This window comes from Mytilus californianus, unplaced genomic scaffold (assembly GCF_021869535.1).
Source record: "Mytilus californianus isolate M0D057914Y unplaced genomic scaffold, xbMytCali1.0.p SCAF_1, whole genome shotgun sequence".
Classification (NCBI taxonomy): domain Eukaryota; kingdom Metazoa; phylum Mollusca; class Bivalvia; order Mytilida; family Mytilidae; genus Mytilus; species Mytilus californianus.
In genome coordinates, this window is record NW_026262581.1 from 105,352,670 (window position 1) to 105,366,358 (window position 13,689).

A 13,689-nucleotide genomic window follows, 5' to 3' on the forward strand; every position below is an offset into this window, starting at 1 on the left:
CTTCGTAGCTTTGTTCTTCAATGCACAGATGTAGCGTGATTGACATCTAGCAAATAATTCCTCTCAAACCGATCATAGGGCGCGTCTTGCAGTGAAGTGTCAGCCTTTTCTCCACGTTGAAGGCCTCACTTTGACTCTGAGGTGAAGAACAGCAATAGAAGCGTCGTTTCATTGCTTTTGATTTTGTCTAGTGCGTGTATGAATTTTGTGTTATAAATAAAAGCAAAGTCCCTTTTCCCAAAAATTTGCATTTGTATTTACGGCAATGATTACCCAGCAGTCACAAAAAATAGAGTGTTCGAAGATAAACCGACTGTGCGAGGGCTCAGCCTGTATAGCCAGTCAAGGTCGTTAAACACAACCATCACCATCAACATTAAAAATGCAAACGATCCATTTCAATTTTACAATCACTTATGCTATTGTATCAAAGCTTGTTATATGCAGCATTACTTTATATAAATTAGAACTTTTGTAACCAGTAATCATATGAAGTTTATTGTCCATTTTTTTTTTATATTAATCACACTTAAAAAAATACCCCAAAAATAATGCAAGGAAAAAATAAATTAAACGTTGTTTAACACCTCCTTTTAGTCATAAAGACGAAAATATGCATGGCATATTTGCCACTGGGTATTAGTTCAGAAAACAACAACCAATCGATCATGGAGGCTATATGAATAGAACTCCTTTAATGTCACTTATTCGGGAATGGCTTATCTACTGTAAGTTAATGAGGGAATTTTATGAAGAAAAGATAAACTCAATATTAGTCATACAAATATATTCGGTGTTGACCTGAATTATTATTGACATTGTCAAAATTGTAAATTAATTGCTTACAAAACTTTGAATTTTTCGAAAAACGAAGGATTTTCTACCGCAGGAATAGATTACTTAAGCTGCATTTGTCAAAACCTTTCGGAATTTTGGGTCCTCAATGCTCTTCAACTACGTACTTTATTGAACCCTTTTTATTTTTTTTATTCTAGTGTCACTTGTGAGTCTTTTGAAGACTTTTGTGAGTCTTTTGCTTATAACTGCATGCTTACATTCTTTTGGGCTGCAAAATTTTGATCCTTGTGTTACTGATGAGTAGAATAAAATTGAGAATGGGAACGGGGATTGTGTCATAATAATGAGTGTTTATATTACAAAACTGGAGTGGCTGTATTTGTTCAGTTATAATGTGAACTAAATTACGTCCAGTCTAAAATTAATTTACTGCATGGTATGCACACAAAAAGCATATTGGCAAATATACTTTGCACAACCTCTTATTCTGTAACAATAAAGAAAAAAAAAATAATTACGATCAACGTTTGTGTATACCACAATGTAAATGTGATATATACTAGTTACATGTATTCCTATTGTCTTCATGTCATAGAAGTGACTATGGAGGATCTTCTGCGTTATCTCTATTCCTACTTTTATATTATCCACAGTTCAAAATTCAGGATAGCGTAAGGTATACTATGTCTGACATACGGAAGTTTATTGTGTTTCTTATTTTACCAATATCCCTTGGACAGGAGCTGCTACAGAACCCAGACTTTGAAAATGTAAATTCTATTTCTCCATGGATATGTAACGAATGTAATGCTGCCATTATTCCTGATTATTATCATGGCAATTCGAGTGTTCATGTTTCGGGAAGGTTTGTATGATCATTTTAGGATAGTTTTCTCCACAAGCGGTGTAAGCTACATCATGAAAAAGCCCATTGATGCTTTGTAATGCCATTAATCCAATGGGACTTGATACACTATGTTGGAAAGAAATTGTCATTGCGTTATACTTGAGAACAAAGGAATCAACAATGAAAACGTCAACAAAACAAACGAGTTGCAATCCAAAATAAATTCATAAATTCCATTGTTATTGAACATGGTTATATATACAATATATGTCCATGTCTAATATTTCATTATGATATGTATAGTGCTGAGCAATACTTCTCAAAAATGTTATCCTTTTGTCTAGTTAGTCTGCTTTGACAAAATATAATTTATTTAAAATACACCAAACTGATCTACAAAAATGATGATTATTCAATAAATAGCAATGAACTAGCTTTCATTAAGAACTACTCTACCAAAAATTGTTATTGGCCGAATTTCTAGCATATTTGCCCTAGTTAACTACGAAAAGAGTAAATTAATCTCTTGTTTACTTGTCTCCATTGTCCCCGTCAATGTTCAACGATTCTTTATTACAATTACCTTGCTTCATTTAGGTTGTGATACCATCATTCTCAGAACCTACAGCGAGGTAGATAGAATAACACTAGGTTTTCACAAATTCAGATTGTTATTGCATTTAATAACTTCATCGGAATAGATGATCAGATCGGATATATTGATTTTATTTTGTTAAATATAACACCTACACTAAAATATAAGAGTTAACACATGATTTATTGAATTTTGAAAAATGAAACAAAATATGAGAGACACACTTTTAGAGTATAATAAAAAAGAGTGTTTTATTTCTCTTGTCTTCTTGATTCTTGATATATCATTACATAATAGGTTAGTATACAGTAAATTATCAGAGGAACGTCCCTCCTCCCCAACATAATTAGATTTATTTGAGTTCTAGGAATAGATCAAACACTTTGCTTAAAAGAAAAAAACTTATCTACTGCATAATTAGATAATAAATATCTTCATTCGTTAAACTAGACTCAAGCTGGCAGCCACTTTTAGCAGCCAATCAAGATAGCAGCCACTTTTTTCCAGCAGCCAATTTTGATGATATCTCTAAAAACCCAAAAACTATAACAGACTCGAATGTTCCAAAAATCTCAAAATCTAAGTTAAATGTAATTTAAGAGCGGAATTCGACAATTTCACGGCTTGTAGTGATTCTCAAAGGATTTTTTCGTTTTAAATACCAATAATGATAGCAGCCACTTTTTTTTCGAAATTATAGCTACCAATACGATATGTATTATTTTTTAACGTCTAAATGACCACAGATGTTCAGCCTTAGAAGTGAACGTTGAACAAACCAACACAAATGACGTCAGTAACTGAAAGCACTCACTAGCTTGATTTCTAAATCCGGCATATTGGTGTCAATGTGTATAGAAATATCTAGTTTCTGCATAACTAATATATGTGCAGTTAGCCGCCGGTTCGATATTCTATATCCAACTAGCTGTGAGCAGTCGGTTCAATATTCAAACTTATTTGAAAATCATAAAAAATTGAGAGTTAAGAGGAGTGCCAAAAATTCATTTCAGTGTGGCCTTCCCCAAGTTATTACCTTTCATTTGAGCCATGTCCGGTGGCGAACTTTACCGTACAGCGCTTGCGAGGCTTACCGAAAGAATATAGGGTGTATACATATTTTTTTCCTTAACAGCAACTTTGAACCCCAACAATTTCCGAATGGGCCTAACTCCCAAAAATTCATTTCAGTGTGGCCTTCCCCAAGTTATTACCTTTCATTTGAGCCATGTCCGGTGGCGAACTTTACCGTACAGCGCTGGCGAGGCTTACCGAAAGAATATAGGGTGTATACATATTTTTTTCCTTAACAGCAACTTTGAACCCCAACAATTTCCGAATGGGCCTAACTCCCAAAAATTCATTTCAGTGTGGCCTTCCCCAAGTTATTACCTTTCATTTGAGCCATGTCCGGTGGCGAACTTTACCGTACAGCGCTGGCGAGGCTTACCGAAAGAATATAGGGTGTATACATATTTTTTTCCTTAACAGCAACTTTGAACCCCAACAATTTCCGAATGGGCCTAACTCCCAAAAATTCATTTCAGTGTGGCCTTCCCCAAGTTATTACCTTTCATTTGAGCCATGTCCGGTGGCGAACTTTACCGTACAGCGCTGGCGAGGCTTACCGAAAGAATATAGGGTGTATACATATTTTTTTCCTTAACAGCAACTTTGAACCCCAACAATTTCCGAATGGGCCTAACTCCCAAAAATTCCTTTCAGTGTGGCCTTCCCCAAGTTATTACCTTTCATTTGAGCCATGTCCGGTGGCGAACTTTACCGTACAGCGCTGGCGAGGCTTACCGAAAGAATATAGGGTGTATACATATTTTTTTCCTTAACAGCAACTTTGAACCCCAACAATTTCCGAATGGGCCTAACTCCCAAAAATTCATTTCAGTGTGGCCTTCCCCAAGTTATTACCTTTCATTTGAGCCATGTCCGGTGGCGAACTTTACCGTACAGCGCTGGCGAGGCTTACCGAAAGAATATAGGGTGTATACATATTTTTTTCCTTAACAGCAACTTTGAACCCCAACAATTTCCGAATGGGCCTAACTCCCAAAAATTCATTTCAGTGTGGCCTTCCCCAAGTTATTACCTTTCATTTGAGCCATGTCCGGTGGCGAACTTTACCGTACAGCGCTGGCGAGGCTTACCGAAAGAATATAGGGTGTATACATATTTTTTTCCTTAACAGCAACTTTGAACCCCAACAATTTCCGAATGGGCCTAACTCCCAAAAATTCATTTCAGTGTGGCCGTCCCCAAGTTATTACCTTTCATTTGAGCCATGTCCGGTGGCGAACTTTACCGTACAACGCTGGCGAGGCTTACCGAAATAATGTAGGGTGTATACGTATTTTCTTCTTCTTAAAAGCAACTGTAAACCCCAAGACACATTTGAACAGTTATGTACGGCAAAAGTCGCAACAGGACATGTCACAATTGAAAGGTCATACATCAGAGCAAGGTGCAAGGAAATATACGTTTGGGGGTTAGAACCTTCTGGGAATTGAGGTTCAAAGTTGCTGTTAAATTATTTGTTTACGTGTCTATCGTTCATTATTTAGGAAATCCTCAAAAGGAAATAAATGATACGAAATCAGTACAGATCAAATGAATTCTTTTTCGGGGGTTAGAACCTGAAACTACTGTAAAAAGGCGACCGACAGAAGAACTGTTACAAGATGTTGCTGAACTGAAATCTTTAACGGATCTTATCAAAACAAATCAAAAGACATTATCTGATCTTAATGAAAAGACAATCGAAATTATTGAACAACAAGAAGAAATCGACGAAGACATTAAAGAAGTTGACAGATACGAGTTAGAGATACAGATTGCTATCACGAAAATTGAGAAGTACTCTCAAAGAAGTACGTCTGTCAAAAATCAATCCGCATTAAACACGTGCACTCAAGCACCGTATTTCATATATACACTAACCCCAGCGTAGAAGAACATACAAATCCGATAACTTTCAACTCAAAACAAACGAGCGTAAGCCAATAAGACATGTCAAATCATGACAACAAATTGCCTAAACCCAACCTACCCACTTTTGGCGGAAATGTACTAGAATTGTCAACCTTATGGGATACATATTATTCTGTCGTACATGAAAATCCTTCATTGAGTGGCGTACAAATATTGCGCTATCGGAAATTGCAACTTTACGGAGAAACTATCCACTGTATATCGGGAATGCAAATTACAAGTACAAATTATAACCAAGCAATACATATTCTACACGAGAGAATTGGCCAACAACACAACATTGTACACGCATATACATGCAAAACTTGCTAAATTTGCCGGCACCATAGCACAGAATTAAAGGACTAAAATTGTTCAGTGACACGATAGAAAGTTATAAACGTGAACTATGAGGAATTGCCGATATCAAGAATAGTACGGATGCCAATTGATACCAATAATACTGAAAAAAATTCCATGTTTGGTCAGAAAAAAACATTACTCAAGTCACGGTGATGATGATATCTCAAGATTACACAAAGCAGTAAAGAAAGAAATTTGTATACGAGAGGCCACTAATGCCAATCCTATTGAAACCGACATTATCTCAACAGCATTGTTGGTAACAGGAATTCAAACACAAGATGAAGGTCAACATGGTCTAAAGAAAGTTACGACAATAGTACATTTCAGACTGTGTTTTCCGATGAATTTAAAGTCACTAATATTAAGGCCCGCACAAAAATCTTCAAGGAATAAAATTAAAAGTTTCGATAATTATAAGGTTTCGAAATGTAAGTTACAATATAGCTGCCGATAAGTAAGACACGTCATACCAGCATTTGCCGTAATAATTTACAAAATAGAAATTCCACTTCGAATGAAGATAAAACCTAATCAAACCTAACATAACCGGCGAATGGAGATTTTCTAAGTACAGAAACAAAGAGCATCGCTTTTCATTCTGCTCTAACAGCACCTACCAAAGTCTATCAAAATTTGCCGTAGCGCCCGAGTGATACCATGACGAAAGTGGTTTGACAAACATATCATACTTGAATAAAGGCACATAAAACTCATTTATTTCACAATAAGTTGTGAAATGGTATAGTAAGTAATCCAATTTCTGCATTTCTTCAGGAAAGAAGATTAGGTATGCAACCTGGAGAAAGCGACAATATCAGTTGAGATCGAAAGAAAAGAAAGAATTCCAATGGAAGTAATAATTGTTCCAAAAACTGCCCTACCAATACATTTGAAGAAACGTGTAAATATCAACAACTTGACCTATTTACGAGGATTACAATTTTACCACCCAGTCACAAGCGAAAAAAAGTACAATATATCTTGCTTTTCCTTTAATGTATCAAGAATTGTTTCCAACTCGTCCTATTCCGGTTTTTCTTCTGATTCACTCTTCTCGTCAAATCTTCTTAAAATCATAGAAACTGCGCTTCTGTGTCTCGCTCAAATAGATTTAAGCTTTGTAGTCATCTTCTTCTGGTCACGCTACCAATATCGTAAAGTGGTTTTACTAAAACTGCATTTGTAATAAGAAAGACGTCTAAACTGTATGAATTTGTATTGATGACTAAAGAACAAGATAACGTCATAAGTTAAGACGTTGGATATACAATAATGCCGCGTTACGTTCACGTTTTCTTCTGCGCGTGATTTCCAACATTCTCCGGCCCATGAAAAGTGAAAATTCTTAAATTTAGAAAATAATCAAAGTCTCTCCCTTTAAATAAATAACATGAAATTACCTTTAAAGTCCATCATAAACATTAAAACGTTTACCACAGTTTTTTATAGTACGGTGTCACATTTATTTCACTTTCTTTTTTTCTGGTAAGTTTCTCCCTGTAATCCAATTCCTGATACAACGTAAGCTGTTTGAACGGAGATTTTGATATTCTCATGCCTTGTACATCATCGTAAAAGTATTTGTTTTGGTTAGTGTCTCTTGTCCACATTAAATCTGATTTGTCTGTTTCATTTACTGTCAACGGACCAGTGGTTCTTTGTTTTGTCCTTGAAGTGTCCATAATTCTAGAAAGATGTTCAATGTTAATAGTATTCCTCTCTGTTTTATCCTCGGTATTGTGCGTCTCTTCTTTTTCTCCTAAATTTGTAGCACGAAAGTGTGCTTTGTTGATTGAACTGGTTCTTTTGAGTGGTCCTGAGAGCAGGTATCCTAGTTTTGACTTTACTGCTGTTTGCCCCTCGCCCCTTACGATTTCATCCTCGACCATATCCCAGTATTGGTCAGCTCTAACAAGCAGTCCAATTTCAAATGATGTATCCTCAGTAACAGCGTGTGCTAATCTTAAGTTTTGCAAATACGGCAACTGTTTTTGCATTTTCAATATCAGCCTTAAATGGTGCGGCGATTTTCGGTACAATCAAAACATCGACTGGTATTTCTTAGCCATAGATAGTTTGTATCTTCACTGTTGCTTTATTTAGCTGTTCAATAGAGTTGTTCTCATTATCGTCTCCAAATCTAGATAGGGTAATTGCTTCATTTCCTGTGGTTCTTAACTCCTTTTCTCTGCTAAATGTCTTGTATACGTAATAAATGACCTTGTGGCGATTCGTCAAAAAGGATCTTTGCATCAATCGATTGTTCTTTGTAGTTTAGTGGTGCTATTGCGGTCTTCAACAAAACATAAGGGCGATCACAGTTTAAAGATGAATAAAATTGTATCAGCTTCCTCCGCGTTGTGTGTTTTTACTGTATATGTACTACTTGTACTTAAAATTTCCTTATCATGTTCTTTGCTGCATAGGCTTGTGTGGTGACGTCTATCACATTTCTTGCAGTTTGATTTAGATTTGCAATATATTACGCGGTGTCGCCTTAAGCAATTAAAGCACAATCTATCTTCTTTTACATTTTTCATGCGGTCGTTGTGGTCTGTATATTTGGTACATTCAGACGAAAAGTGGGGTTCCTTGCAGTATGCGCAGCTTATTTGATAAGATTTCTGTGGTGAATTGGTATTCGGCCAGATTTCGCGCGATTTTGAGTTTGTGTAGAAAGTACATGTAGCTGTTTCAAATGTTTCTGTACTTCTACCAGACTCTAAAATTGCTAGCTCCTTAAAAATAGATCTCCTAAGATCACCGATAAACCAATCCGTCGAACCATGTTCACGAGTCAAGTGTTTGCGTATTTCACTGGGCATTTTGTTGAGAATGACTGGTACTAATAACGAGCCGTACGAATCTTGAGCTTGTTCGAAAGATTCTAGTCCACGTATGTATGTTTCTGTCCTGTCGTAGTAACCTCTTAGATGTGTAAGCATATTCTTTGGTGTGGGTATGTCTAGTAGTGCTTGCATGTACGATTGAATTATCTTATGCTTTTGTTCGAATCTTTCATGTATAAGTTCAATAGCTTTGTTGTAGTTTGTGTGCGTTAGAGCAAATCCGGCAATGGTGTATGACGCTTCTCCTTTTAGTAAAGAATTTAGGTAGTTGAATTTTTGAACGACGGTTAGTGTGTTGTTGTTGTGAATTGCTGAATCAAATGAATCCCAAAAAAATTGCCATTCAAGTACGTTTCCATCAAATGTAGGTAAGTTCAATTTCGGTAGTTTAGTAAAGTTGCTGATATTGACACTTGGATTTGAACGTAAAGACGTGAAGTTGAGGCCAGTATTTTGTGAGTCATCTCTAAAGTTATATGCGGGGCCAACATTTTGAATGGGTTGCAGTGTCTCATTGTGTGGCAAAAACTTCCAACAATATCACTACTCATTGGAGCAGATTACTGGTCTTTAGTATGAGATGAAATTATTCCAGGTGACGGACCAACAGTGGAATCCAGCAGATTAACTCACTCGAGGACTGACTGCGGAACAGTTTTTCAGAACTCACTCTGGTTTAACGGATCCGAATGGCTAACCGATAAGGAAAAGGGCCGACATGAATGTAAACGCTCACAGATAGTACCGTATTATCATCATTCGTAGAACACGAAAGCAACGACGACCCAACAGCGAAAGAAGTAAGTAACAGACTAAATGAAGAAGGAATTGACATTATTATGGATAATACTCGGTTAAACACTTTATTCAAAATAATCGGAGTTATCGCCTTTATTCTAAGATTTGTAGCCCAATGTGAAATTCCAAAATCACAGAGAAAACCCGACTAACTTATAACAAGTAAATCACAACATGCCATGGAACTATGGATAATGAACTGTCAGCAGGACAATACTCGGAAGAAATTGGCAAGCTTGAAGTCACAGACCAGCAAAAGATTGTCGCTCGTGAACAGTTAAGACTATTTCTTGATACAACTGGAACTATTCGTTGCGGATGGGGGATTCTCAACGCTTCATAAACAGACTGCTAGATTCTCTTATTTATAAACAAAGAGGCCACCAACTTACTCGATTGTTTGTTCTGGGTGGACATGAAATATCAGATAAGACAAACATACTGTATATCGTGCATTCGCCAGTACGCGGAGAAGGTTCTACACAAATGTATAACTTGTCAAAAAGTTAGCTAACCATACATAGCACCTAATCGAACGCCATTTCCGAAAATCAGATTGACAGAAGCTCCGCCTTTTACAGACACTGGAATCGACTTTCCAGGAGGACCCATGCACACTACGAAAAGACATTGAAATGAGAAATAAGTATGGATTTGCCTGTTTACGTGTGCTTTAACACGTGCCTTTCATCTTGATGTAGTACCTGACCTTACAGAAGAATTATTTGTACAGTCATTTAGAAGATTTACAAGCCTTAAATCTCTTCCTCGTACAGTGATTCCCGATAATGCGTCAACATACCTAGCAGTGACAACTCCACAACAGATTTTCATCGGATTACCAGCAGTGATGGTGATACATGGCTGTGTACATCCTGTATATACAACTCGTCTAAACATCAACCCAACAATTTTAGATCTGTAAATTTGCTTTCGCAAATATTTTGTTCTTCCCTCGTCGGGATATATATAAGTCAGAAAATTACACCAAACAGTGTTAGAGTTAGATTTTCTACTGACAATTTTTTGTCCGTCCCTCAGCGGGATATGAACTCACACCTTTGATACACTACAGCACCAATCGCTTAGCCTCATGTCCAGCGCTCATATATATATATATACAAGTCTTAATTAAAAACTACGTTCAAATCTATGATTGCGTTGGATAAAAACCGCAATTTTTATACGTGTGCATGTAAAACAAATTTCGTTGTAGAAGGGTCTAAATACAGCACAGACAACATTTTCCAAAAGACCAAAAAAGTGAAAAAGTATATTTTAACAAAACGCATTTGACTAATAGTATATAATATTATATATATCTTCAGACAAAAAATATCCCCATTGACGCCATCTCATCTTTTACATGAAAGTATAATTTCGAAAACAGAGATGCACATCGACATTCACAACGCGAATATTCAAGAACTGGACACGATCACAGAAAACAAACTACAATGTATTTGAAAGAAAAAGACTTTTACTGAGTATTGGACAATTTTGGAAAACGTTGGTCTAACGAATATCCTTCCGAATTACGTGAATACCTTCGAGCCTCCGGAAAACTTAATGGTTAAGTTAACATCGGTGATATAGTTCAACTAGAAAATGAACCACCACGACTTTAATGGAACAATTGAAGATTTCATTAAAGGAGGAGATGGACTTATTCGTGCAGCAAAAGTAAAGACTTCTAGATCACTAGTTACCACATGCACACAATTGTGGAGTGATATCCAATAGAGCTAGTAACTGTTAGGGTTGAACAAAACACAATCCTTTTCAGAAATGTACATAGTTATTTACTAGTATGCCATACAAAAAAGATTCTTTGATTAATATTGCTGTATCTTAAAGTGTACTCGTACCCAACTGTTACTGTTTGAACATAATATGTTTATTGTATTATATTTTTCATATTGTACTGAATTATACAATTGCTATCATCTTGAAATTTTGTATATTATTATATTATTTTAAATTTTTATAACTTGTATCCGATCTTATTGTATATTAAGACAATAAAATTTGTTTAAACTAACTGTTAAATGAATTTTGTGAAGAAAGTTAACGTACTATTAAATTTTACAAAAAAAAAATCCATTGTTATCTTTTTTATAGAAGTTTTATAGTTTTAATAATGTATCACTTTGAAATAAGCTAATGTGTTTTGAATTTTGAAGCCCCCAGAATGTCGGCAATACTGGCAAACGACTTAAGAACAATATGTCATATAATTGTTCCCGTACTTTCGCGTATACTATTGTAAGTCCACACTGAAATGATTTTTTGGGTAAGCCTCGCCAGCGCTGTACGGCAAAGTTCGCAACCGGACATGGCTCAAATGAAAGGTAATAACTTGGGGAAGGCCACACTGAAATGAATTTTTGGGAGTTAGGCCCATTCGGAAATTGTTGGGGTTCAAAGTTGCTGCTAAGGAAAAAAATATGTATACACCCTACATTCTTTCGGTAAGCCTCGCCAGCGCTGTACGGTAAAGTTCGCCACCGGACATGGCTCAAATGAAAGGTAATAACTTGGGGAAGGCCACACTGAAATGAATTTTTGGGAGTTAGGCCCATTCGGAAATTGTTGGGGTTCAAAGTTGCTGCTAAGGAAAAAAATATGTATACACCCTACATTCTTTCGGTAAGCCTCGCCAGCGCTGTACGGTAAAGTTCGCCACCGGACATGGCTCAAATGAAAGGTAATAACTTGGGGAAGGCCACACTGAAATGAATTTTTGGGAGTTAGGCCCATTCGGAAATTGTTGGGGTTCAAAGTGTTTAGGTTTTTACTATACAATTTTTGGGACAGGTGGGGGCTTTCCATAAATATTTCTATTGATATTTTTTAAATGTTTCTAGCGTTAAGGTTATATTTCTATTGTTTTAAGAAATATTGTATATAAAATACATCTTCAATGTTGTTTTATTTATAAAAACTATATTTTACATAAAGACAATTATGCAACTTACATAAGGGATTATATTCGAGGACAACGAGAATTTACGACAGCTTGAAGGGGTCATAAAACGATTTCCTACGTATTTTTTCACTCCTCTTAATCCTCAATTTTTTATGATTTTCAAATAAGTTTGAATATTGAACCGACTGCTCACAGCTAGTTGAATATAGAATATCGAACCGGCGGCTAACTGCACATATATTAGTTATGCAGAAACTAGATATTTCTATACACATTGACACCAATATGCCGGATTTAGAAATCAAGCTAGTGAGTGCTTTCAGTTACTGACGTCATTTGTGTTGGTTTGTTCAACGTTCACTTCTAAGGCTGAACATCTGTGGTCATTTAGACGTTAAAAAATAATACATATCGTATTGGTAGCTATAATTTCGAAAAAAAAGTGGCTGCTATCATTATTGGTATTTAAAACGAAAAAATCCTTTGAGAATCACTACAAGCCGTGAAATTGTCGAATTCCGCTCTTAAATTACATTTAACTTAGATTTTGAGATTTTTGGAACATTCGAGTCTGTTATAGTTTTTGGGTTTTTAGAGATATCATCAAAATTGGCTGCTGGAAAAAAGTGGCTGCTATCTTGATTGGCTGCTAAAAGTGGCTGCCAGCTTGAGTCTAGTATTCGTTAAAGCGGAAATTTATGAACACAATATTGCATTCTATATGAGAGGTTGGTTGGTGCTTTAGTATGTAAGAATTTATGTCAGTCAATTGAGGTCCAGCATAGCAGTTAAGATTTGTATCCTTCCATATCACTTTACATGATCGACCGTACTTTGATATATAATTGTTTACTTTTTACACATTGTGACTTGGATGGAGAGTTGTCTCATTGGCACACATACCACATCTTCTTATTTCTTTTAAGTTTGATAATTGGAGACCTTTATTGAAATTCCAAACCTAATTGCACTTATACATGTACATCAGAATTGCTGCATAACAGCACAATTAGTCCTAAACACGATTAAAAATGGATAGATTATACAGAAGACCAAATACATAAATGCACAAAGAGAGGCAATTTAAAGTGCTCCTTATGATTTTAAATTTAGTCATCATTTAAGCTCATGCGATGAGCTCCAGTTGCTTTATCTTCAGCATTTTTGAATATTTTTGTTATTTTTATTTTTACAATACATCGTTGATGGATAACATAACCTCAACATACTTATTATAATTTCGTGGATATTCTGTTATCCAAACATGTCACTAAAGTGAAAACAACATCTATAGAAACCATACTACATATTGCAGGAATTATTTACGTGTAAAACTTTAATACGAATTTTTCTAAATTATTCCTTATTTATTTACACTGTTGTAGTCTGTGTAATGGATATGATTTGTAGGTCATTCTTCAACTGGCTTTTGACAATCTTAATTGAAATGAATCGTAACGCGATAGTGATGTGTAGTGATATGATATTTTCCAGATAAGCTTTTCTTTTATGTTTTAAGAATTCA